The sequence below is a fragment of the Natator depressus genome, chromosome 15 (assembly GCF_965152275.1).
Source record: "Natator depressus isolate rNatDep1 chromosome 15, rNatDep2.hap1, whole genome shotgun sequence".
In the NCBI taxonomy this organism is placed as follows: domain Eukaryota; kingdom Metazoa; phylum Chordata; order Testudines; family Cheloniidae; genus Natator; species Natator depressus.
In genome coordinates this window covers 22960179-22987505 of record NC_134248.1, presented here as the reverse complement: position 1 = coordinate 22987505, position 27327 = coordinate 22960179, and the positions used below count along the sequence as shown (strand labels likewise).

The 27327-nt window shown below is 42.4% G+C and overlaps 1 long non-coding RNA gene across 3 annotated transcripts in view; it reads right to left on the bottom strand.

The window, feature by feature from the left end:
* Positions 1–27327, bottom strand: part of LOC141999266 (uncharacterized) — a 124201-nt gene that overhangs the window by 76540 nt on the left and 20334 nt on the right. The gene's annotated exons all lie outside the window — the stretch shown is intronic.

Genomic DNA, 27327 nt, shown 5'->3' with positions numbered 1-27327 from the left:
CAGAGCACAGGCATTCTAGTTCCAGCGTCTGCCTTGCCAATCGCACATATAGGCATTTCAGTACTTATTACATATGATACATGCTAGGCCACACGCTACAGTCCTTAGTCACATAAAGAGCCAAACTCTGAATGGGACTCTCAATGGGAATTTGATCCTGAGTAAGGAGCTTAAGATTTACTCCACTGACTAGAGTTGAAGTCAGTAATGGACAATTTTGACCCTGCAGATTAGAACAATGCTAAGCAGGGTAGCATACGAAATGCCATAAGAATATTGTTGGCCCAAGGACCACATTTTTTCAACCCGGGGGCTAGTTTATACCGTATATATGTGCTCTGTATGGTTGAAATCTTGATCTAACTGAAGTAAAAGGCAAAATTCCTACTGACTTTATCAGGGCCTCGATTTCATTCCTTTAGTATACATTTTCCCTAAACATGCTGCAACCTCAGTTACTTCCTGTGTTCAGACACCATGGTGACGGGTGCTACAGAAAACCCGCGATAGAGAGGTACGGTGAAATCTTGCCCCCATTGAAATCAATGGGAGATTTGCCATTGACTTCAATGGGGCCAAAATATTTTTTTTACCCATAAAGTAGACTCTGTTCATTCCCTTATAGCCAATAACTGACCCCTGAGGCAATAGCGGCAGTTGTATTAGTTGAGTCTGAATGCCCCTGAGTGGGGGGGGGGGGCAATATTTGAAGTTATATAGTATTAAGATGTTCAAGTGCACTCTACTCCTGTAGTCATTCATTGGCTAACTGCTTTTCAATACACTGGGCACTACTTTTATTTTTCAGTGTTTGCATTTTGTAGAGTGAAACTGCTGCTTTTGCCTCTTTATTTTGATCGACATTTAGACTGGCAAAATAATGAAAACAAATCCATTAAAATGCACATTGCAAACTGTACTCAAAAGGTGATCCATGCCATGGAGTTTGCATAAGTCATTAACACAAAGAGCGTGCACAGGTCTAACCCAAAGCTTCCCACTTAACCATCACTTATTCCCACCTAAGACCTCAGAGTAGTACTGAAGTGGAATTCAGTAGTGCCTAGGTCTTGTACTGAATTTCATCCATTGTGAATAAATTATTTGAAGGGGCGGGGGGAGAGTGAGGCATGAATTTGTTAATTTTTTTTAAAGCATGTTGAGATTCCAAAATGAACAACGCTTGTGATAAGTGCAAGATGACATTATTATCCATTATGAATCAACACGTTTTTAAAATATTCAAAATGTATAACAGATACTGTATAAACAGATGCCATTTAATGCATCATAGTCTATAAATGAACCTTTAATTTCAGAGCTAAAATATTCCGCCTTCAATGGCAAATTAATTTTGACAGCATGCTTTATTTTATTTCCAATAGATGGTTTAACAGTGTGTTTTATTTCTACAATTTAATTCAATTTTGGAATACAGTGAAAGGCCAGAGCCAAAATCCAAGTGATGGTGATGGTGGTTTTCCCGGGGATGGAATGAAGAAGAGAAATTGTGTTTGTCTGATTCTAGTTATGACCTTGTTAACTTCTCCCCTTGGATTTTGTGACTTGGGTGAAGGTGCCTATATTAATGTCAACTACAGTAAACAAGGCTAGATTCTATGCTTCTGTGTGTAGATGTACTTTCACTGGGTGATGTATGTGTTATAGGTGATTTAAGGACATGATATGCAGCGTATTCCACAGCATGATTAACATCTTTCTAATAGCATCACCTCTGATTGAGATAAAATGTGTTCGGTGATATCCTCTGATGCTGAAAATCCCCCAGTAACTCATATTTTTATAGGTAGACTATAGGGCTCCTTTCCTGGAGAAGCTTACTGAAGGCAGGGAAGTTTATACCCTGCAGATGGATTTAGGCAGTAGTACCAAGGCTATGGACGTGATCCAAAACCCACAGGAGTTAATGGGAATCTTTCCATTGGCTTCAGTGGCCTTTGGATTAGGACCTAAATCGAACAGATAACCGAGGATGCTGCCATTATTAATGGGATGGGCCACAGTAGGTGCAGGGCCAGATTCTGCCACCTTTCTTCACCTTTCTTCACCTTGAGTAATGCCTTAGTCCAGGAATAGGCCGACTGGTTTTGATACTGAGTGAGCTATTACTGGAGGGTGGCAGACTTTGCTCCACAGGAAAAAGGAAGCGGAGGGGAACCACACCTGTAAAATGTTCTCCCCCTGCCACCCTCCAGCTCTTCAACCCCCCACCCCACCTCTTCCCATGTGACGGATGGGCCAGGGGGAGCAGGGAAGAGTCAGGGAACAGCAATTCTGCAGCTCTTCCAGTGTCTGCACAGCCCCAACACGAGAGGAGCAGCATTAAATAACCCTCTGGGGTCAGTGGTCCACCCTGGAGATGTCACATAACACAGCCTCACCCTGGGAGTCACTGGCTGCACGGCCAAGGGGCTTGCTGGGTTGCCTCTGCTCATGACAGGGCTTGAGAGGAGGGCTGAGCAAATCTTTTGCACGGACACCATCCACAGGGTGCCAGCAAGTGTTCTCTATGGCTGGCTGCCAGCCTACAGGGTCACTCTGGTCTCCATCCTTTCCCCTTCTCCACGTTTGTGGATCAGGTGCACGTGGCCGTGATGCAGCCTTTCCAGGCGGACGTGACTTTGGAGCGCAGTGTTATTTGTATGATTTCTCTGCTGCGCGGCAGTGGTATGCGCCATGCTGTGCAGAGATGGTGGAAGACCTGCTCTGTGCCCTAGGGGCTTCCTTTCCCAGGCCTTCACACTGCAGGGGAGAACACAGGCACCAGGGGCATCGAGTCACCTTGAAAGTTCACCTGCCACTTTGGTCTTGTTTTCACATGCAAGTAGTTTTGGACTTGAGTATTGTTATATGAAAACTTACTCAGCAAGGGAGCACTGTCAAAGTACTTTACACTCAAAGCTTACTATGAAATCAAGGGTTTGCGCATATATCTGGACAGGAGACTTGGGACTAATGGCCCATCTAGTCTGGTTTCCTCTCACTGGCAGTAGCCAGTGTCAGAGGATTCACTGAACGACGAAATGCCCCAGAATAGACAATTATGCACTAACATACACAACTTTGCCCATCAATTTGACAAAGGCCAGGTTGCCACCAGCTCTGGGTAAAGAGGGGCTGTGAGTCAGCAGAGCAGATTCAGTTATTTTTCTGAATCATTTTAATAAGGAAAAAAAACCCCACAGTGAGCTGAAAGTACCCATTTCATTTACAGACATGACTTCTGGAGATTTCAGGACACCAGTGCACACCCAGTGAGAAACCTCTCTTCAGTGCATCAGCTTCAGGGAACAAACAGCGTGCACAAAGCATACATTTGTATACCAGAATTTGAGCTGGGTTTTGATTTGCCTCATTACTGAGGGAGAGGGTGGCTTAAGGCTGCAGTGTGGGTTTGCACTTTGAGGGTTGCCCTTTGTTATTATTTGAAATTAGCAAACACATTATCACCAGCAAATCAAGCTGGGATTAATGTTGATTCCAGGCATTTAGTGCCTCGTGTCAGTAGATGCTGGGAGCATGAGGGATTTTCTGTCACTCTTCAGCAGAAGGGATGCTGCTGCCTGGCTAGAGAGAAGGTTTATGAGCTGTCCTAATTTTTAAGGGCAAGCCACGATTTGGAAAGAGTTCAGCTCAGTCTCCCCCTATTTCCAGTCTCACTAGCAGTGGAAGGTATGTTGAAAAGAGGTTGGCAGACCACCTGCTAACAACAGGGATATAATGAGACACTTTGGGACTGCCTGTGCTTTCTGCCAGGCTGAAAACCATGCGACGGCGCCACCTGCTGGATCACATTTGAAGTGCAACAGTAGACAAGGCTTCCATAGGGATCTATCTGTAAGGTCATCTGCCACTCAAGCAAGAGGAGGGAATGCAGATACACAAAACCTTGGGAAAAGATTGTGCCAGCATATAAAAAAAAATACAACTCCTCACTAGTAAACACAGAAGTGTTATGTGCCCGAGAGAGGGTTTTACACTTAGATAATAACAGACGGTGTCAAAGTAGCAGCCGTGTTAGTCTGTATCCGCAAAAAGAAAAGGAGGACGTGTGGCACCTTAGAGACTAACCAATTTATTTGAGCATGAGCTTTCGTGAGCTACAGCTCACTTCATTGGATGCATAGGTGTTTTACTCAGACTTTTCTCAACAAGCCTAAGTTTAATATAACCCTAAACCAGTGGTGCTGGAACACTTTTAACAGTGGGGGTGCTGAAAGCCAGCCCCCTTATCCTTATCCACCCTCCCCCCGAAGCTGGGAGCATGCCCATGTCTCTGGGAGAGGGGGACCCAGACAGGGGTAAGGGGGCCGAGACTGGGGCCACAGCTGGGGGCGGGGCATGGGGCCAGGACCGGAATCCTGGGCGTGGGGCCATCAGCCGAGACCCCAGGTGTGGGGCAGGGTGGGTGCAGGGCTGGGAGCCCGCATGTGGGACTGGGAGTGGAGCAGCACCCCCCGCCCCCCGCACTCCGAGTTCACGTGCCTATGCCCTACACCCACTTTCTCATCTTTAAGAAAACTGAATCCATTTTAAACTAAGCTTGATTTTTAAAAAGGACAACTGAAATAGTTTTTTCCACGGCAAACAGAGACTCGATTGACGATTGTACATCCTGCAGGTATCAGACTGTGCCCTCTTTTGCTACTATATCTGATTATTTAGTTCCTTGGTTGCTTATATCATGAATATTTTTTTTTTAAATGAGATCTACCCAACTTATGACTCAGGTGTTTTGGGTATAGTATGTGCTGAACAATGTATGAAGGAAATTTTTATCTGTAATTATCATCCATATTGTATCTGTATAGCTGTATTGTAAACCAACCAGATTAATGGACTTGATTAAAACCAACAATCCATCATTAACAGTTCTTAAAAGTGTATGCATGCTGCCTTCTGACTAAATTCTGTCATTTAAAATGTCAGAATTTCAAGATTACTTTATGCAAGTATTCTGAACCTTTCAACACATTACTTGGAAAGGCTTTAAAAATGAATAAGCATTTACCTGTTTTAACAGGCTGGTTTCCCCGGACTGGGAACTTGAAGACAGAGAGGGTAAAACACACACACACTCGCACAAAGCTGCCCAGCTGATGTAAATCAGCATTGCTTCTCTGACTTGAATGGAGCTATGCCAAGTTACATTAGTCGTGGATCTGGCTCTGTATGACCCATAAACATCTACCCTCCCCCCCACTACTCAGTCCTTCTGGTGACCTCACACATAGTACAGGGACATGAATATCTTCTGAGATGAGTCAAACTTTAATGAAGAAGTATTTAGCACTATGGTTTGCCTGACCCACAGTAGGTCAGCTGAGCTGAGAGCAGTGTGTGGAATAGAGGTGACGTGCGATGAGAAGACACGAAAAAGGCATTCCAGTGATCTCTTTTTAAATGGTTTTCTGCTGACCATGATCCTTGCTTGCCAAACCATCCATAAGATGCATGGAGTTTCCTCATCACTACTCAACATAGATGGATGGACAGACACAGGGTCACATACTTCCAGGGGCAAATTCTTTGAGCTGAAAGTAAATCTTTTTTTCCCCCTCAGGGCCAGACCTGCTCTCCGTTACTCCTATGTAACTCCACTGAATTCTTCTAGCAAGACAAATATATTAAGTTCTTTGAGCAAAAATAGGAATCAAAAAGCACATTGGCAAGATATACTGTAATACAAAACACACAGGGACTGAATACAAAGGAAACGCTCATGCCTAGCACTGCACAGATTTCCAGAGTTTTGCTCAGTTCACCTTACCTGCATATTTTACAATTCAAAGAAACAGCAGTAAATATGGTTATCCAAGCTACGTGATTCTGCCATGAAAATAAATTCACCCCAGTGCCTGGGGCCTGTGCTAGCCCCTATACGCTAGTACACTCTACATTATGGGTTCAAATTGGATATTGAACCTAGTTACAGCTCAGGACTAGAATTAATTACATCTAAATGCATTACAATTGCAGGTGACACAGGTACGGCGTGTCTCGGAAGGAGAATGACGGACACCTTTAATTATTCATGGGAAGAAGCATTTTCTAACATCATTCCTGGAAATACCTTCCACAGAGGAACAGTCCCAGTGCGGGAATAGCAATTATGCTGCTCCTCTAGGAATGTCACGCAGAGCCGGGTGATACCTGAGGGCTCCATAGTACAGTAGGTGTAAGTAACAGGCAACTCTGGCTCAGTAACAGCAGCATGTATTCCAGAAGTGAGACACCAAGCAGCTGTCTGTATAGCAAAGGCCAGATGATAGATTAAAAATGTTTCTTGCTCTTTCTGTATCAAGGCTCAGTTATTTAAAGTACAGTACATTTCTTAATCCCCTCAAAATTATGTGCTTTTTCCTGATGCCATTTCTGCCTGTTTTTAATCTTTCTTAATACAGATGCAACAGATTGCTGTCCCAACTGAACTGCTCTAGGTCCTCTTCCACGGAAGCAAAAATGTTTCCACAGAGGAAGGATACACTCAGAGAACCCTCCAAGTATATGCCGGGGGGGGGGGGGGGGAAACGACAGTGAAACACTAGAATGCAAATGCTGTGCAGCGCCATTAACGCACCTGGATTCACCGACTTCAATTTGACAATTTCCACTAGGCATGAATCCTAAATGGCCTCTAGCCTGTGTTGAAACTACACCCTAGTTTTTGGTGGGACAAGGTGTGGGCTTTCACCCTTGATCTTTAGTGGTGGGCCACACAGGTGGGGGGTGGATTGGAGACACACGGTGAGACAGCTTGTTCCGTAGCTGCCTGCATTGCACTTGTTCTTTGAATAAGAAGTCATCTAAGAGGCCCAGATCAATGGTAATTGGGCACCTAAACCCCTTTGTTGGTCTGGGCTCAAACCCCACCCCTTTCCACTGCATTTTGCGTCAGGCTAGCTTAGGCATGGAACTTGCTGGCTTCTGAGAATCCATCTCTTAGGCGCCTAACTCTCCCTGAGCGTTGGCGCCTAACTCAGGGCTGTGAACCCCACTAGGAATTAGGCATTGCAATGCATGAGTCCCTTTGTGAATCTAGTGCTCTGGTGCTTTTGAAAAATCCCACTAGCCACCTATCTACTTTTTTAGACATCTAAAAACCTGGCCCTTAGGCATATGGGAGCTTAAATCTTATTGAAAATCAATAGGTTTTGGGGGTCCTAAGTTCCAAAGCAACTCAGGCCCAGCTTTTAAAGGTATTGGTGCACTCAGTGTTGCAATGCCTAAGTGATTTAGGGGCCTCAATCTTATTTTCCAAAAGAAATTTAGGCATCTAGGAGCCTAAATCCCGTCAACAGTCAATGACATTTAGGCTCCTAAGTGCCTAAACCATTATGAAAATAAGGCCCCTAAATCAGTTAGGCACTGCAACACTGAGCACAGCAATACCAAAATACCTTTAAAATGTGAGCCTAAGTGACTTATGAGCCTATGCCTCACTTAAAGTCAATGGAATTTGGGCTCCTAAATTATGTAGGCACTTTTGAACATTTTACCCAATGGTTGTGACACCAGAAGTAACATTAGGAATACAAAGCTGGGTGCCTGTCTCTCAGACAGGTAACTTTGCAGAAAACTGATTTTCCCCAGGCTTGTTAGATACTGAGCAGTGCCAGCTTTATCCTCCTTACTGCAGGGGGGAAAAAAATCCTCAAGTGCACTTTTCCAAATAGGTGAATTAGAAAACACATGCTCTTGTCATTTCTATTGTAGTCACAATTTAGTGACCCAGTAAATCTGAACCTGTTCACTGAACAGGTGAGCTAAACTGAAAACCAAAACCAAAATTAGTTAAAAAACATGCCAGGGGCAACAGCTTCTTAGTTTCCGCTCCCATCTCATTTGATGTCTTCGATTAGTTACAAAACAATGGACCTGCCTGCAACTCTGCCTCCTTCTCCTTTTCTTCCTCCTTTGGATCAGAGGCAGCCTTTGTGGGGAAAAAAAGCCTCTTTCCTTTTGGTGAATGTCAGTTTTTCAATATTAGTGGCAGAAATGAAGACGCCTTTGCTTATTTACCATAGACCTAGCTTGACAAAGCCATGGTGTGCCACTGATATACATGGAACAATGCTTTTAGCTATTTCACAAACAAGGGTAAAGCCTGGAACCGCAGAAATAGACCATGACTTCATAAGCTAAGGAAGCTACTAATTATGGGCTATACCATCCATCAGTCAGCCAGTAGGGGGCAAACATATACGCACGCCCACACCTTAGACCAGTTGGTGTCTGGACATTCCAAGCTGTGTGCGCTCAGGGAAAAGTGTTCATAATAAGCCAATCAAGTTACAAAACAGCATGAAATGATTCCTCAAAGGAACTTCCCCATTGGTCACAAATGCACAGTGCAATACACTTTTCTCTGTCCGGCAAGGGAATCTCCGGTGAGAAAAAGGGGTCGCAAATACACGCCACCCAGGGGGCAAGGTGTGCAGCATCATCTACAGTGCAACAGACATACAGCACACATGGAAGCAGGTGAACATGCTGGGAGCAACCTTAAGATTTTCTCCCCAGTGTTGAAATGAGGGAGAGCTTCACTGTACACGACCCTGCTGTCGTCAGATGCTTTGTTTCCCAGTGCATATTTCTGAAAACAAAAGCAGTCAATGGATTGCCAATTGCAGAGGGGTTTTGTGTCCTCCTGCCCTGCACTACGGGTAAGGGCCCTCACACAAGCAAAGGTTTGTTTTCTTAACTATTGCCATATAGTGACAGACCATCTGTAAAGCGCATGAAGACAAAAGCCCACATCCTTAAAGGTCTTTAGGCACCTAGCTACCTTTGAGGATCTCAGCTGAGGTCCCCGACCCCAAGGAGTTTGCAATCTACACAGTACAAGTAGACAACATACAAACACAACATGGAGGGGGAAAGAAAGAGGAAGGGGAAATGATAAAAGCCAAGTGGCTCCCATCTTAGTAGCTCCATGGTTGCATTATATTTAAAAATAGCATACAGCTTGTACATCTATTGCGCTAACACTTGGACTACGGAAGAGCGACATTTAGAAATTTTAAGGACTTGAAGGAGGAGTGGGGAGGAAGGCTCATGGTGGCCTGAGCTGTGCAGCTCCCACACATGCTCACTGGACTAGAGCTGTGCAAATAACCGATTTTTCCATCCGCTGGCTGTTCTAAAACTGTATCTTTTCATTTCAGTTGACGCAAAAGGAAAATTTTTCAGTGCATTAAAAAGTTAAAGAAAATCTCATTTTGGGTCAAATGAAACATTTTGTTTGTTTAGTTTTTGAGCTATTTTTTTAAAAAATTAAGTAATTTCCAATTGAAAAATGAAAGCATTTCATTTGGAAAATGTCTAAACAAAGCACATTGGCTTTTTCAGAATTTTTTGAAAAAAAGTTTCAGCCAAAAAGTTTCACCTGCTCTAAACAGGGCTTGGTGCAGCTCCTGCTAATGCTAGTGGAGAAGAGGTTCAATGGGTAGTCTTCCATACCTATTCCCCATTTGGGTGATGGTGCTACAGGGACCCTGGGTGGCCTATTGTTGACTGCTGCCTCCTTGAAATGCTTTCTATCCTTCCTCTTCAGACATACACCAGTGCCAGGAGAGCGGCACATTGTCTGTCCACTCGCCACTGGTCTTCCCTTGGCTGAAGATCCCAGGACAGCAGCACTCAGCTCTGACTCATTGGTTCTCCACACCGTGTTTCCAAGGGCTGCCCTATTTCAAGATGCTTTTGTGGCTTTCCAGACACCATCCTTTATTTCCATGTCACAGTGCAGTACTAGGCTGCCTCCTGTGCACGGTGCTTACTTAGCCCAGCCCTGCCGTGAGACTCGGGGCTTGTCTACACTTGAAATGCTACAGTGACAGAGCGGTACCACTGCAGCTGCGCCCCCGTAGCGACTCTACTTGTGCCGAAAGGTGGGGCTGTCCCGTCAGCGTAGGTGATCCACCTCTCTGAGAGGCCGTTGCTAGGTCTACAGAAGAATTCTTCTATCGACCTACCACCGTCTACACCCGGGGTTAGGTTGGCTTAACTGTGCCAGTCAGGGGGGTGGATTTTTCACACCCTGAGCAATGTAGTTGAGCTGACAATTTTCTACTGTAGACCAAGCTTAGATGTGGGCTGCCTTCTGTCTTCCCGCAGTGCAATTTTAAGGCCGGAGAGAAGGTTACATAGGGTAGCTACCTATCTAGCTATTAGGAGAGGACACAAGGAGAAAAAGACATACCCTGGTCAAATCCTTACTGCTGAGCGCTGGGCTGAGGTATATCCCTGGGAGACCACTTTTCCACATCTGACCTAGCCATGGAACTTCACTATCTCAAGTGCTAAAACATACCCAGCATACTCAGGAAGCCAAAGTGGTATTTTTTTTTTTTTTTTTTACCAGTGTCTCTTTAAATCTTTTTACGCCATTTCAGTTGGGATAAGGGGTCTTTTATCTCCACCTTCACTTGTCTTCTTCAACTACTGTAAAAGGGGTAGCAACTTTACAAATTTATTTGCAGAAGCCATTGAAGATTACATCTACTGTGATCAAATCCCCTTAAGTAAAATATAAACCCACTACTTCACTGAATTTAAAGCCTAAATCAATAATGGACATGAAATCATCAAGTTTAATCTCAAATGCTGTGAACCCAAGTAATCACTCTTCTTGATATAAAACTAATTCCATTTGACAATAAAATACTACTAGCCAGTTCCATAAACCAATGGAACAAATAACTTTCTTAACCCTGACAATTGCTGTCCAGAATCATTACAACAATCTTTCCTGAACTATCAAGCATTTTGTGGTGGTACTGTCTTTAGCTGGACTCTTTTGAAAAAAACAAACATGCCATAGCTGCAAGGGCTGAGAGAGAATTTATTTTAAAAGCAAAGAGCTACAATATTTTCCCCTCTTCTCATTAGCCAAAGCAGTGCTGTTTGCGCACAGCAGCTACAAAACTAATGCAATTCCTCTTTTGGAGTTTCCTTAAGAAAAGTCTTTTGTCTGTGTGGTGTTGACATGATGGACTATAACACCGCAGAGCAGTTATGGTCTATCATGCCAGTGCAGGCTGTATTTTGGGACTCCTTCATTCATGCATCATTGACACAATAGTCAATAATGGCTCCTTTGGAAACTCCTTGGACTATCTTGTCAATATGTACCTAGGTAGTTCTTAATCCATTGTTACAGTCCCAAGTATCACAGTACCTCCTGCGTGCTAATACACTTATGACGTGTTGATAATATGTAGCTGCTGGGCATATGCAGTGGTGGTTTTTCCAAGCTAAAGTGACATTGACATGTTGATTTAGGCCCAAAATTTAGGTTAGGCAAAACCTACAATCAGTAGAAACGTGCCTGTAATTTCCTTGAAATATGCATGGCTACAGTCCGTTTAGGAGTTAAACATTTCCTATTGTGTTTGCAGATGAAGGCCCCTTGAATTCAATGGGGCCGGGCAAAGGATGCACTCCTATAGAACTCACTGCAGGGTCGGAACCTAGAATGTTGCAGCATTGTAATAGTGCACAGGAGCGGGAAGTGTACATGTACGCACAAGCTGGGACATATGGACATCTTTATAGCGAAGCTTGCAGGCACAGACTAATGGCACCTGGCCATGCTCTTGTTAGTTTTTAGAATATAGACTTCATTGTGTAATCTTGACATCAAACCCTTATGTTCCTAATTCCTAATGTCATGGATAAATAATATGCCAAGCATCTGAGACGTGACATCTGTCCTGAATGCCCATATACTCAGAGTTCTACTTGTAATTACAAAAGACTGTGTCCTGTTGATCCTTTGAGAGATAGCCGACTAAATATAAGAACACTATTACTCCAGGATACAGGAGTGTTATCTCAGTAATAACTTGTCCTTGTAATAAAGTGTGAGTCAGGCAAACAGAATAGGAACAATGAATGAATGAACATAAACATCCAGCCAGGGCTAAAACAGAGACAAAACCTCCCTACTGCTTCTGTGAGATGAGAACAGTTTGTAATACATTACACATCAGTGTTTGCGATGGAAAGGATAATCCTTAGGGCAGAATGCATGATACTGGCAATGTTAGAAAGTCTGCGGAACCTCAGTTAGTTGTTATATACAGAAATTTCTGACTCAAAACTGATTGAACCAGAAAATGAAATTCTACTGACTATCAATTAACTTAGTGTCATTTATAGTACTGTTGGAACTAATGGTCAGATTTTTCAAATATATTTAGGCATCTATCTGCTTCTAAAAGTGCCTAACTCCCATCAATAGGAGTAAGGTCCTAGACTCATTTGATCATCCTATTAGGCATCTATCCACATCTTTAAGCATCTAAATAACTTTGAAAATCCAGTCTTAAGTGACTTCACAATTTCTGGATAGGTCATAGTGTCTTCCTAGCAATACCCAAACAGCTATGGAAGACTCTTATGAGAATGGCCTTTCAATATGCGGCCTATGATGCCTTTTAAATGACCACAGAGTGCTAAGACTTACAACTTTGCAAACATTCATTAAGCCACAGCACGCCCCGTTAAAGTAAGCACTATCCCCAATTTACAAGAAGCTGAGGAACAGACGGGTTAACACTAAGGTCAGGGGCAGAGTTAATTCCTGTTGAGTTAGTACATCGTGTAGCTCCAAAGAAATCAATGGCCAGATTTTCCAAGGCGCTCAGCTCCCATTTAGGCACCACAGGTGCTGAGCATTTGAAAATCTGGCCTTGGGCTCTTTCAACAATCTCACTCAGTGGGACTAAAAGTAGTAACTCAACATCATAATATCAGGGTCAAAGCATTCTGCACACACTAGGGTCTGATTCTGCTCCCATCGAAGACTGGGGAGGCTTGCTCATCAATCTGTTAGATCCTTGGCTGGAAAACAGTAAACCAGAGCAAATGCATATTGTTATTTTCTTTTTAATACCCAAGCCCCATTTTTTCCTTTCAATATTTCTGTCACTTAATATCTTGTCATGTTCCCTGATTGTACTTCGGCATCTCTGGAATTGATAGAACATTTAAAGTGATCTTACTCAGGCTCTTAAAACAAACAAAAATACCTTAATTTGATACAGTCATTGCATCAATAGCTAAGGAATAGGTACGAGTTACTGTGTGAGTGAAAGACATTTCAAATGAGAGCTGTAATTTTAAAATCATAACTTTTTGGGATAACTGACAATTAATAGTTTCAAAGCACAATGCAGTCTGTATATAGAGAAGACATAATTTTTTTGCTTGATCTCTGTCACTCATATTTAATTAAAACAAGAAAAACAATATTCCAACCTACTATGGTAAAAAAAAATGAAGATTCCTTACTCATGCAAATATATTCAAAGTGATATTTTAGATTTATAATTATAAGATTCCAGAAGATAATGAATTTAATGTTGTAAATAACATGCCAGATTTTAAATGACAATTATGGCTTTCTGTGGTTCAAGAATCAACATGCTGTTTTTGTTCTGTTGGATAAATACTCATCAGCACTGCAATAACATTCTGGCTGTAATTATTTAGAGCTTAGTCAGAAATAGATTTCCATTATTACCTGTCACTGAAGGTACAGGAGTCTGTGCGGCTGTGAAGTACGGAGCCTGCTCCAACTTCTCTGCTCAAAAATCTTCAGTTACACTCCTCCCTCACCCGGCTACATGTGTAACTGCATGGTAGTGGAAGGATTGGTATCTATCTCAAGGACTTCCATAGCACCCACAAATTGCCTCCCTTAAAACTTAGGATGGCCACTAACACATTCCCAGAACACCAGACATTCCAGTACTTCCAGGAACAGAGGGGGCTGCCATGACGTTGAACACACTGTGCGTATGAGGTCATACTGCACAAATGACGCCATTTTGAAGAGCATACCACACCAACTCCACCAGCATAACTTCACCCTGCTACATGTGTGGGGGCAGAGCAGCCCATCCTTCAAAAATGGTGTCTCCCATCTGATACCAGACAAAACTATGTTTGGTTTTGTCTCAGTACCAGACAGAGGAAAAAACATCCAAAAGAGGACAGTCTGGTTTAATACTGGGCGCATGGCCAACGTATTTAAACTCAGATTTGTTTCTACAAGGCTAAGGTTACAACCGTGCTCTCTAAATACATGGCCAGATTCACAGAGAATGACTGGCAAGAGAAGATGTGTGTACTGTTTCTTTAAAATTGTAGCCGGAAGCCAGACCAGGAGGGTCCTGGAGAAGGTTCTAGAGAAGCAGAGAGAGAGAGAGAAGCTCCAGGAATAAGATTGTTTTCCTTAATCTAATCAAGTTCTCTGTTCAATATTAGAAGAAAGCAGCTCGTTCTGTGACCCTTCATTATTGACATGACAAGCACCTTGGCTAGAAACCTGTAAAATGCAACATCAGCATCTTTTACAGGGCTCGGAAACTAATTTTTTCAGATTCCAGCTAACCATCCCCCCACCCCCAAAAATAACCACCAATGTTTCCCCTCCTGTATTTGTTCCAAAGTGCTGTTCTTCCTTATGCTAAACTATTGTAGCATATTCCTATGCACTATCCTTTTAAATGAAGCTTAGTATGGCAATCTAAGCACTGGTACCTCTAGCTTCCAAATGTGGCCCAACAATTAGTGCTTCTGTGTGGAAATTTACACATGCAAATTTTGCAGACAAAAGCATCATGTGCAGACACGATGCCAGGCCCTTTTAAGGCATATACCTCGATGCATGTGGTAGCAAACAATTAAAGCATGATTATTAGTACATATGAGGTGCATGATTGTCACACTCATCAGGACCACTTGAGTGGAGAAAAAATAACGGGTGTACCTTGGCCACACAGCAAGAGCATATATTTGCTCATTCATATGTATGAACAAACCAGGTGGGCTAGAGTTACAACTAGAACTGGTTGAAAATTTTCCGACACAACTCTTTTCTATCGAAAGTGCTGTTTCATCAAAATCAAAATGTTTTGCAGAAATGTGTCCTTTGACTCCATTTTGTTTTGGAACCCTCAAAACAAAGCATTTTGATGTCAGACATGATCAGAATGAGAGGTTCTGATTTTTCATCTTGAAACCATTTTTCATTTTTGATTTTTTTACGTAGCTGAAATTGAAAGGAAACACTTCAATTGTAGTGAAATGAAATGTTCAGATTGACCCACAATGAAATTTTAGGGAAAAAAATTCATTGTGCAGGAAGTTTCAGAATTGCTCCTTTCTCTTCCAATTTGGAATGAGCACAAATTTGAAATGTCAGAATTTTCCGTGGAATGGAAATTCTGACTTTTGGCCAGCTCCGGTTACAACCTTCGCTTCCTTCCACCAGTGAAAATTTGACCATCTACAGAATCACAATGCTGAGTTCCTTAAATGTCTGCAAAAAAAGTGCAGGAGCCAGAAAAAGAAATGCAGACACCTCCCAATAAAGGTTGGTCTCATGTTATTTCCAGACTATTTTTGCAGGCTCATGATGAGGTGAGATGATATGGACAGGCTTCAGAGAAGCAGTCACAATTTTGGAGTTCAAGCTCAGTTTGGATAAGTATCCTGATCTTTACGGGTAGCTGTATATCTCTAAACATACAGTATTATTCCTATGGATTCTACTTATATCCATTACCATAGCACCTCACTTCTGTGCTGCAATGGGCAATGCTGGAGGGAACCGAATTCATTAAGTGGGATTCAGTTGCCAGCTATCACCAATACTATTTAACCACTAGCACTAAGGCAAATCTGAAACAAGCCCTGCCTAAAAAATATCATTGATGATGTACCTGCAGCAATTACTGTCAACAGATGTGCTCCCTTACCATGAAGTCTGTGCCCTTTTAATTATTGGGCCAAATTCACAGTCTGGTGTAATCCCCTCGTGCTCAACTGAATTACTTTGGGGGAAGATTTGACTCATGTTTTCTTGCCATATGAGAGAAACAGGCAGAGAAATTGTCCCTTTCACTTTCTAAAGTTGAATCGTATGCAACTTTGTGCCTGCGGGCAATGCTAGTTTAATGGAAATTAATGTACACACTGGACAGAAAGCTCATTGGCTTGAATACGAGGGTCTAGATTCCCAACAGTAGCCTAGGGAGAGGTCACCCACCTATGATTTACTGGATTCTAGCACCTGCTGAAGGCCACGCTGGAAATAGGATTGATTTTTAATTTCCCCAATTTGGCTTTGGCAGCTGTAGGAGGTTTCTCTTTCTTTTCTAAAATATTGATGAGTCAGGAGCAATGTTCTGCAGTGGGAAAGATCAGCATTCAAATGAAATCTTTGCTCCTTAAGTAGCTACCGTTTTCATAAGAGTTATTTATGGCTCTCCATGAGCCTGCCAATTTTTCTGCCAAATATTTTGGTTTACTATGGAGATGACATCTGCATCCTTCCGTGGGCTGCCAGGCTAAGAAAACATACGTCAAACATCTAGAGAAGATGGGGAGAAGCAGTAACTCACTGTGCCAAATTTCTGCTCTCAGTTATGCTGTAAATCCAGAGTTACTACTGATTTCCAATGTTTTTCTTCAAGAATATTGGTTCAGATTCGGCTCTGATTTACACCTTCAATCCCATCGATTGCGTTGGATTTAGATGGATATAAGCCAGGGCTGAATTTTGCTCATTGAGTTACTCCAGATTTACACCAATGTAGCTGACAACAGAATTTAGCTCATATATTCAGCCGTCTACCTGAATGCCAGGCAAATTGTACCCCAAGATATTTTTCCAGTCAAAGCCACTGGGGTTTTTTTTCCAATCCTCTCATTATTACAGTAGTGTTCAGGGGCATCAACCAAGATACCGGCTGCATTGTGCTATATGCTGGACATACACATAGTAAAGGGTCAGTTCCTGCCCAGAAGTGCTTACATTCTAACTAGACAAGAGCGGGAGGAAGTAAGTATTATTATCCCCATTGTACAGATGGGGAACAGAGACCAAGAGAAATAGTCTTGCCTAAGATCACACATAGGGAGTCTCTGTCAGAGCAGGCAACTGAACCAAAAACTCTCCTGAATCCACTTCAGTGTCTTCACCACATGATCATCCTTCCTCACAATTATAATGTGTTTTCCCAACATCAGTGTCCTCATAATGACATAATCAGAAATAATCAACGGGCTTAAAAACAACCTCACCACTATTTCACTGCTGGTTTTGTTATCTGGTCTAGTTCCCTTTGCAGTCAGAGCTCTGCTGCCTTTATTGCTCTGTCAAACACTAAAGCAAGGCGTGTAAAACAAAACTTCTTATTGCTCGTGGTGAACTGGTTTGGAGAAAATGAGATATGACCTCCACCACCACCTTCTTTTCCTTCTTCTTTTCTGACTCTGGATACAAATACAGATTATATATTTTCGCTAAGTAGCTGATTCGATTTTATTTTTAATTTGAAAAATCAGGACTTTTTTTTTTGAGCAACTGTAGAATTGGTTCCAATGCTAAAGTTAGAAATAAAAAAAAAAAAGTAAATTTTCTAAAAATGTCCACCAAATTTTCTTTTCCTTTCAGCTTTATTCCCAATCTCCATTTTTCAGTGTGGACTAGATGAGCTCTGGAGGTCCCTTCCAGTTCTATGATTCTAATATCATTATTGAAGTAATACTTTACACTTATGGTTCCAGGTACTTTAATCCAAGAATCTCCAAGTGTTCGTGAGATGTGTAACCTGAGGTTCAGAGAAGTTAAAAGTAGTACTCATAGAAAATTGTGTGTTAAAACAGGTTTTGTATGGAAAATTGGTTCTCCGATAGAATGAAATTTTCTGTAGAAGATTTTGATTTCTTGTTGAAATACTGAATGCACAAAACCAAAAATATTTTGATTCTCAACTATTGCTGCTGTGCCTTGAGGAACTATAGTTTGGATGCAATGTTCTCATTCTCCTCTATGAGCTGGACTCTCAGCTGGACTCCATCTCCTATGATGCACCACTGCCATATGACTACTACGATGCAGTCACCAAGAGGGGAGACTGTGGTACATCATGGGAGATGCTGTCCGACCTGGAAGCGTGACCTATAGAGGAGAATGGGTGCATGACACCCCTGAACTACAACTTCCGTAAGATACGATAGCAACATCTTTAAATACGTTGTTTTTTGGCTGAAATATTCTGGATTTCATTTTTCATCAAAAAAGCAAACATTTTAACTAGCTCTATTAAGAGTCTTGATTAAGATCATGAAATAAACCCAGAGCAAAGTCAGGACTAGAATTCAGGGGTGAAATTCTGGCTCCACTGACGTCAATAAGCATTTTGCTATGGACTTTGATGTGGGCTGGATTTCACCCCATTTCCCACCTCTCTCCCCTTTAACCTAACTACTAAAACATGCTGTCACCTCTTAGAAAGAAAAAAAGTAGCAAATTAATTTTACTCAGCAGTAATTTAAGGGGATGCGTCAAATATACAAGCAATTGCCGCCCACTAAAAGAAACATTTTCCTGCTTTGCTGTTCCGTTTATTTTATTTATCAACAGGCTCCGATAATCTGCTTTGAAGGTAAAGTGGCCACCTGGGCTCCAATGACAAGGTAGTCTGGAACTTCACTCTTTTCTGACATCTGATGCATTGGTGTTAACATCTCTGAAACTGACCAAACTTTTCTTTAATCTACTCTGTAGGCCAAGGGAGAACAATTTCAGTCAAATGTAGATCTTTGAATATTGCTGCTCAAAATTGCTGACTCAGTTGAGCCTGGTTCTGAACGTAGGTATCAGAGGAAATGTTAACATTCATTCTGCTAACATTATGCAGTTGCTTCTTGCTAGTGTGTTAATTGTTCAAAGACCAAATAATCCCCACAGTTAATATCACAGTCTGGATTTCTGCTCCTGATCAGGAAAAAATACGCTGTGCAGTTAAAGGATTAAAACAGACCGAGCCAAATTATGTCACATTCATTATCTACTGTTAACAGACACCTGACCAAAGCAACTGTTTCATATGAAAACCAGACATGTTTTCTTCATTACTGAGCCCATTACAACATTTAGAGGAACAAAAGCAACAGTTATACACCTCTTGGAAATACAGGAGTTGTTCCACTCTATTTCTTATAGCTCTGATCTGGCAAAGAATGTAAGCACATGCTTAATTTTAGCAAGCGAGTAGTCCCACTGATCTAATCTGATACCTTGACTTCAATGGGACTATTCACATGTTCTTAAGCACTTTGCTGCATTGGTGCATTTACTGCATTCCCCAAGGATATATGGCAGAAGGAGGAGGAAGGCAGGAGGGGAGGTACTACCAGGGTACCAGTTTCCCCCAGCATGTGGGGGGAGGTATCTTCCATGCACTGTTCTGGGTCCAGGGGGATGCTATGGTGAGGAGTGGCCCCAGCTGGGCCCCATTTAACCCCTCTCTGGCTCAGTGCAGCAGCCTCTGCTTTGACTACTTCTGCAGGTGTTCCTACCAGCTGGACTCTATGAGGTTTGCTACACCAGATCAACATTTATGCAGATTAAAATGGGAATCCTTTGGGGGCTTCCACTGAACAGAGTTTCATGCTATCTTAAAAATTATGGTAAATAGGTTCCACTGTCTAACCAACAACAAACCAGCTTGTGCAATGGTTCACACACAACATGGGGGGTATAAAGGGTTTTTTCTTGGTTTGGAAAGATGGTCATCAGGACAGAGTGCCAAGTCTGCTCAGCACTTACTGAGGGTCTGATCCAACCTGTCAGTGGAAAGACTCCCATTGATTACACTAGGCTTTGGATCAAGGACTAAGTGCTTGAGCAGGTGAGATGCCAAGTGTTCCAGTCCCCACAGGTTCACAGCAAGCTGAGGGCACTCATCAGCTCACATTATTTTTAAATTACAGTAACAATTAGAGGGCTCAGCTGAGATCAGGGCCCCACTGTGCCGGGTACTGTCCATAATGAGAGACCATTCCTAGTGCAGACAGCTTACAGAGGCACAGAAAGGTGAAATGACTTGCCCAAATTCATATAGCAAGTCAGTGGCAGCAGAGAATATACTGCTGAGTCCCAGTCTGATGTACTATCCATTGGACTATATGCCTCTTTGGAGCAACGTGAACATGTGCAATCAAATTCTGTATCTGAAAAGCAGCTGACAGATGATTTTTCCTTTCAGCTCATAAATGTTACTCTCCAGGTTTCCTTCTTGCTCTCCACAATTCCTCTACCAATGGCAGGGGACCTGTTTAGAGCTGGTCAGAAAACAGGATTTCCGTTCAGCGGAAAATGCCAACATTTTGAACTTGGTTTACATTCCAAATCAAAACAAAAAACCGAAAATTTTCAAGCAATGAAAATTCTGAAAAAAAATTGATTTGGGATCAATTGAAACGTGTCCTTTTGATAAGGATTTTTTTTCCATTTGGATAATGTCATAACACTAGGATATAAAATATATTAAAATATTAACATCAATATTTTAATATAATATTAAAGTCAAAATGAAATTAATCTAAATGTTTCAACATTACCAAAACAATGAGAAAGCTGAAATAATTCATTTGAACTTTTTCCTGTCAACAATTGCATTGAAAATGACACTTGCCATGAAATATGTAAATTTTGACAAAACTATATTTTCTGATGAAAAAATCCATCGATTTTTTTTTGTCCAGCTCGAGTCCTGTTGCTTTTTGGAGCCTTATTGCAGCACCAGTGCCACCCACTGGTCACAGAAGTGTTATCCATACATAAGTTCCTTATACAAGAGCACTAATCAGCTCCTTTGAGATTGTCCCAACTTATGGGAAGGGGGTGTACTGTTTTGGTTCTTGCCTCCTGCAAGCCGCACTAACCACAGACTGTAGCTGAACAGTCTCACCTGTATTCCAGACCTTACTAACCAAAAAAAGAGCACTGTCGTTACAATAATATTAATATATAGCAACACACAGGCGCATACCACTTAGCTAACCTCCGTCTCACCACCCTGATAGAAGAGTGGTCCACCTCATCTGCTATCTATACTCCAGGATTCAGAAGAACATGGAACGCAGACACAGTGCTCTACGTCAATTGTGTGGTAATTGTTGGGACATTTCTTCCTGATCGCCGATGTTGGTCAGCTCTCGCCCTGAATCTTGAGGCTGGATAGGTCATGTGATTTAGTAATGTTAAGTAGCATCCTCTTATCAACATATACTTAGTTGTTTCAGGGAGTGCTATACAGTCACATCATTGAAGAAAAAAAAGGGAGATTATACTATTTTGATTCACAGCCATTACCTGCAAAACCTTGGAGTCATCTTCCACATCCTAGAGAAATAAATTTCACTGGCATTTACAACAAATCTATTTAGCAATAGTTTGCTGGAGTTTAATGCAACAGTTACTGCAAACAAACAGTAGCACAGGGGTCATTGGTAGTCCAATTCCATAGGTATATTTGATAAAGGTTTGTTGTTATTTGTACACAATTGCAGAACTACAGCTGGCTGAAAATTTTAAGATGGAAGAGTCTTCTGTTGGTAAATGTTGATTTAAATAAATCAAAATGTTTTGCATCAACATAATGATTTTGTTGAAATTTTTGATGAAAAATTGAGGTGTTTCATTTTGATAAGGTTGAATTTGGACGTCACTATTTCAAATACATCATATAGCACAGCTGATGTGAATCACTGTGACCTTATTAAAGCGAAATGGTTTGATGAGGCCTTTTTGATATTTCTGAAACAAATCAGTTTTGAATTTTCATTTGGCAGGAAATTTCAAAATATACATTTTTTAGGTCTGGTTTGGGGGGAAAAATGGATTTTTTGTAGAACGGAAAATCGGAATTTTGACCAGCTCTGTGCAGAACATCTTCATGAGCATATCAGGCCACTCCAACGGGGTAAATTAGAGAACCTTTAGGGCTACTCTAAACATTGCTGTTATGGGTGCTAGGTCCTCTACAGCATCTGCAGGGAGAGTGGCGTAGATGGAGCTCTTACAGAAGCAGCACGCCACCCAAAGATCACCCTATATAAGGAAAGGCCTCCCAGGCCTTTTGAGCTGGTTTGTGCTGGTGGCAGGGTACAAAACAGCCAGAGCACGGTTGAGGTTCCGGGTGCTAACCCCTTGATCGGAAAAGTTTACCTATGCTGTGTGCTGCCTAGTGTGCACTAGTAAACACACCCAATATATTCTAACCTGAGCTGGACCCAAAGGTATGGATTTGCAGCAGTCCACATTATGGCAACTTACAGGCATAATGACCGGCTCTTATAAACACTTTCTACCAAACATAGCATGAATAGTCCCGCTGACTTTGGGACTCATGCGGTAGTAAGCATGTGCTGTATCAGACCCATACTTTGCAGCCCTACGGTGATGATTGTTTTACTAAGGCAATCCATTACAAGAAGAGGAGTGCACTGGCTGACTTTTTTTTAAATGGTTCAATGTCTTGATGCATGCTTTGTTTGTTACCAATTTGTTAATTGACCACGAGGCAGCAGAGTTCCCCAAAACTTATTACTAATAAATGTTATTTTGCTACATTCATCCCCACCTAACTAGATCTGTGGGGTGCCTATATCTAACACATCACAGTCTGGTTTCTCTCCTATTAGAGCACCACAGACAAGTATTATTTGCTAGAGGCCCAGGGAATTCACTGGATCCGTTTCACCCTCATTGAAAATCCATTTACTGTAACAGAGATACACCAGAGATAAAGACTGGCCCAGTCTTTCCAGCAGGTTAAGATGCTGTTGCCACTAAGATTTTGTGTTATATTTACAAACCTACACATCTGACTGACTTTGGGGGCTGGCAACTGATCCCCTCATTGTTTGACGTTTTTCCGTGTATGCAGTATGTTTGTTTATTTCATGGAAAGGGAAATTTGCCACAAATTTAAGTCAGCCCAACTTTGGGGCTGCTACTGATGGATATTATTGGCTTTACAAAATTGTGCTATTTCTTCCTTTCCTATCCTATTTCGGTTTCTTCTTTTTGGGGGGGCATACTCAAACAGCAGCAGAAGCTAATCCATATTTTGCTTCTCTTCTGTAGCCTGCTGTATATCCCAGAACCATGGCTGTGTGGCAGTCCTGTTTCGGTCTGTTGGTGCTGCGGACTCCCTGTTTCACACCAGAATGGTTTAGGCGGCTCTGAAGCAAATCTTCAGAAGGGCTCTGGCAGCCCCTGTTTGTATTCTACAGGCATTTATTAAAATGATCTCCAGGTCTCACGGTGGAAATATTGTGGTGGATTATTTAGTTTCCCTTCTGTCACATAAAAAAAAAATCATAGGGCAGATTCAGAAGCGAGACACAGCGAAATGGTGATGTGAGTTATGTGTTGGTAAATTAAAAAGGCAAAGCCCCAGTTTCATCTTAGGCCTGCTGTTAGCTGCTTTTCATTCTGTCCCTCCAGTCCATGATTTTGTAACTTACCCCATGGTTTATATCACCTATGAATGTAACTCAGACTTGTCCACTAGGGAGGTTATCAGTGAAGATTCTGTGCATCTTCCATCACTTAGAACCATAGACTAGCAGGGTTGGAAGGGACCTCAGGAGGTCCAACCCCCTGCTCAAAGCAGGACCAATCCCCAATTTTTGCCCCAGATCCCTAAATGGCCCCCTCAAGGATTGAACTCACAACCCTGGGTTTTAGCAGGCCAATGCTCAAACCACTGAGCTATCCCTCCCCCCTTCATTGTTATTATTAAATTATTTGTATTATGGCCATGCCTAGAAGCCCTAACTGAAAGCAGGGCCATATTGTACTAGGTACTGTACACACACACACAGAGTCCCTGCCCCCTGCAGTGCTCTAGAATCTAAATTGATGAGTCAGACGAAGGGCGAAAGAGGAAACAGAAATAGGAAGCAACTTGCCCAAGGACCCACAGCAGGACAGTGTCTGAGCCAGGAATAGAACCAGGTCTCTTGAGTCCATGTCCAGAGCCTTCTCTAGAACATGCTGCCTCCCTCTGGGTGCAACCCACCCTTACTCCCACTGAAGTCACCTGCAGGTTTGCCATTGGTTTTAATAGAAGCAGGATCTGACCTTTTAAGATTTGAAACTAGGAAGTGCCTAGCTTCCTGTCTGAAGGGTGCTAAGCACTTTGCACCTCTCAAGAACAAGGCCTCACTTAGTGGGCTTAATGCATGCCGCCAAGAATGTAGGTGATGGTTGGAATGTCTGTGCAGAAGCCTGGCAATGCCTCTTAGGTGACACTTCTTTGGAACGCAGACAAAAGGAAACCCCAATCTCCTAGTGCAGATTTGTTTGGTGCAGAGTCCTCACATGTATGTATTTTTCCCCATTAATGAGATTCTGCTGTCAGGTTGAGAAAGCTCTTTAGATTCATTGCACAGAGGAGAGGGGACACTTTTGCTGACAGCCTAGATTCTACTCGTCTCTTCAAAACTGAAGGCATTAATATTAGATACATACAGATAACTCTAACGCTCCATCTGTCATGGGAGCCCACTCCAGTGACATTTTTAGGAGACCCATTGCTGGCAGATTCTTCCAGCGCTTGCTATGTCATCCTGTAAAGCAGGGGGAAACTGCACAGTTGCAGCCTGCTTTGAGAAAGAGTCTCTGAAGACAATCATTGGGCCATCAGCTTAGACTCCACAACTTATGCTCCATAAATCAGAGAGGATAGTAGCCATTCCATTCAATACGGTGCTGGGGGGCGGGGGTGTATTTCACTCCAGAATATAAATCATTCAGGAAGCGGTAGATGCATAAGGATCTATTGTTATCATTATAGATTATACTAAATAATGCCTTGGTTTTTTTGCAGCATAGACTACCCCATGACAGAACATTTCAGAGCCCAGCTCAACCAACTTAGGCTCGTGCTATAGGGTGAAAAATAGCAGTGTAGCCATCCCTGCTCGGGCTGGACTTGAGCTCGGCTCTAAAATCCTGCAAGGGGGAATGGCCTCAGAGCCTGGGGTCCAGCCCGACGAGGAATGTCTACAGGGCTAGTTTTAGCCCCGTCAAGCGAGCTGAGTCAGATGCCCTGGGCTCGTAGACTGTCTGCCATGGGTTTTTTTCGCAGCATAGATGTACCCTGGCCTCATCAACAGACTTACACACAAATCCTGCATCCCCTCCTCTCTGGCTGCAGGAAAAGGGTAACCTGCACTGGGGCTACACACAGAGCCTTGTATGTCATTGAGCCTGGCTCAGGAGATGCTCCCTCTGCAGCAGTGCCCAGTGGGAGTTTGAGGGTGAGCGAAGGGAGGAGCTGAGCTGTAGGCTCCATCACATAGAGTGTGGCTTCTACTCCAGCCTCAAAGAATGGAGGAGAAGCTACAAGGTAGCTCAGCCTCTGAAGTCTTGTGGGGAGAATTGACTTCATGGAGCCCCCCACCAAGGTCCTAGTCTGGATGCTGGAAGCAGGATTCAGTTCACTCTGAATAGCTACAGAGAGAGCATTATTTTACTGCAGCAATGGCTGGAGAACCAAGGGCCAGATTTTCACACCTGCTTGGCTCCTATTTAGGCGAACTGATTGCCATAAGAGCACGTCGGGGGGGGGGCAATCTCTTTTGACAATCTATCCCAATTTAGGGTGCTGAGCACTTGAAAAAAATCTGACCCCAATGCTTCAGGAAGGAAAAAGCTTTAAGAGTCCCGATAGCTCGTGAGCTGCAAAAACGTACCAGCGAGACAGCCATTTCAATGGGCTCACACGTAGTGAGAGTCAAAAAACAGACCCAGGAAGTCACGGAGAGAGAAATTTTGCAGGAAATAAATGAAATCATTATTGAAAAAAGGCAGTGCATGAAAAAAAAAAGCAGTTTCTATATTATGCGAGGCAGGGAAAATTGCCGGCATAAAAAGCAAATACTGTGCTACCTTTCAGAAGCTAGGGACAGTTGTCCCCGCTATGTTTAGCGCAAGTGACTTCAACTAGCACACTTTCTGTTTCTGAGCCACAAAGAACCAGTATTTAATTGGAAGCATTATATTGCTGGCACTGTCATGGAGAGGCTCGACACAGATTTTCAGAACATTGCAGGGGGATAATGGGGGTGGGGGCGTTGATCCTGGGTCCTTTGTTTGGTTTTATTCCCCTCTTTAAAATTATTCCCATATCCCACATGCCCTGAGTGGAACGGTGTTAACAGAATGTAACCAAGGAATATATAACTGTTTCTCACTATTTCCTTGATATACAGAGCACATCACCAATTTCCACCTTCAATCTTCCCATTAACTGCCACACAGCTAACAGAGCCTTAAAAATAACGCACTCATTTTTCTGTGCTGTCTGCTCACACTGGTATATTTACTATGTAGTCTTAGGATGATAATTGCATTAGAGTTATAGAGCTCCATGTTACTTCAGTTGAGGTGAAGGGGAAAATGTCCATTGTTTTCAGTGGGAGCAAGAATGGGCCTGTTGAATGCTAATGCGCATTTCACATCGCTCTCTCGAATGTTCCATTATGAGAAAAGCTCTGCCTGCTTCCAATATGGAGACCAAGCACTACACGTGCAGTCTGATAATGCCATCTTGCAAAGTAATCATCGGGGACACTTCATTAGCCCAGCCACAATACCTGTGCTCACCCCCTCTCATTATAAAGATGAAGGGGAACAAACGCACGCACCAAACTAATGATATTTGAATTGGACATTAGCAGAAAAACTTGCCCCAGACAATCAAGCAAGTAGAATTTAGAAAAGCCGGAATAACAAGATATTATTGAAAACTATTACTGAAAAAGGGGAAATGTTCGTGTGAAAAAAACAAATGTATCCTTTTATGATAACAACAAAAATTAGCTCCACTGTAGGAAATTATAGGCTGGCATTCATTTTGCCATTAACAGAGTAATATACTGTAGACTTTAAAGCACACAATATAATTACTCTAACACAGTGATTAGCCAGCAATTAGTATCTGCCCATCTTACTGTAGAATCCTCTCTTTTTTGTAGTATGTCTTTTTGTCTCTACCTATGTTCACCAGTACAAAAGCTTAGACATGTTCACAGCATTGCAAATAATTAGCACAACTCAGATGTTTCAACAATGCACCACAGTTCACTAATCAGTATGGAAGTTGGTGCATAACATAAGGACTAATTCACATAATCTCTATGCTAATTATTCATTTGTTTGCATATTGCTAATTACGATGTTAACTGTAAGATATCACTGTCAGTGGACAAAGTGTGGGCCTCCCCTTATTCTACAGAGCAATGCCTCTGGTTATGTGCCAGATGCCTCTTGAAACATTTGGAATAGAGGCCATTCTTAGGGATGAAAATGAAGAAAAAAAAAAAGACAGAATTTGAGTGGGTTTGCAAGAACCAACTACAGATACATTGGCACAGAGAGGCTGATTGCATGGTGGCAATTTTGTCTTTGACATTGAGGCATTG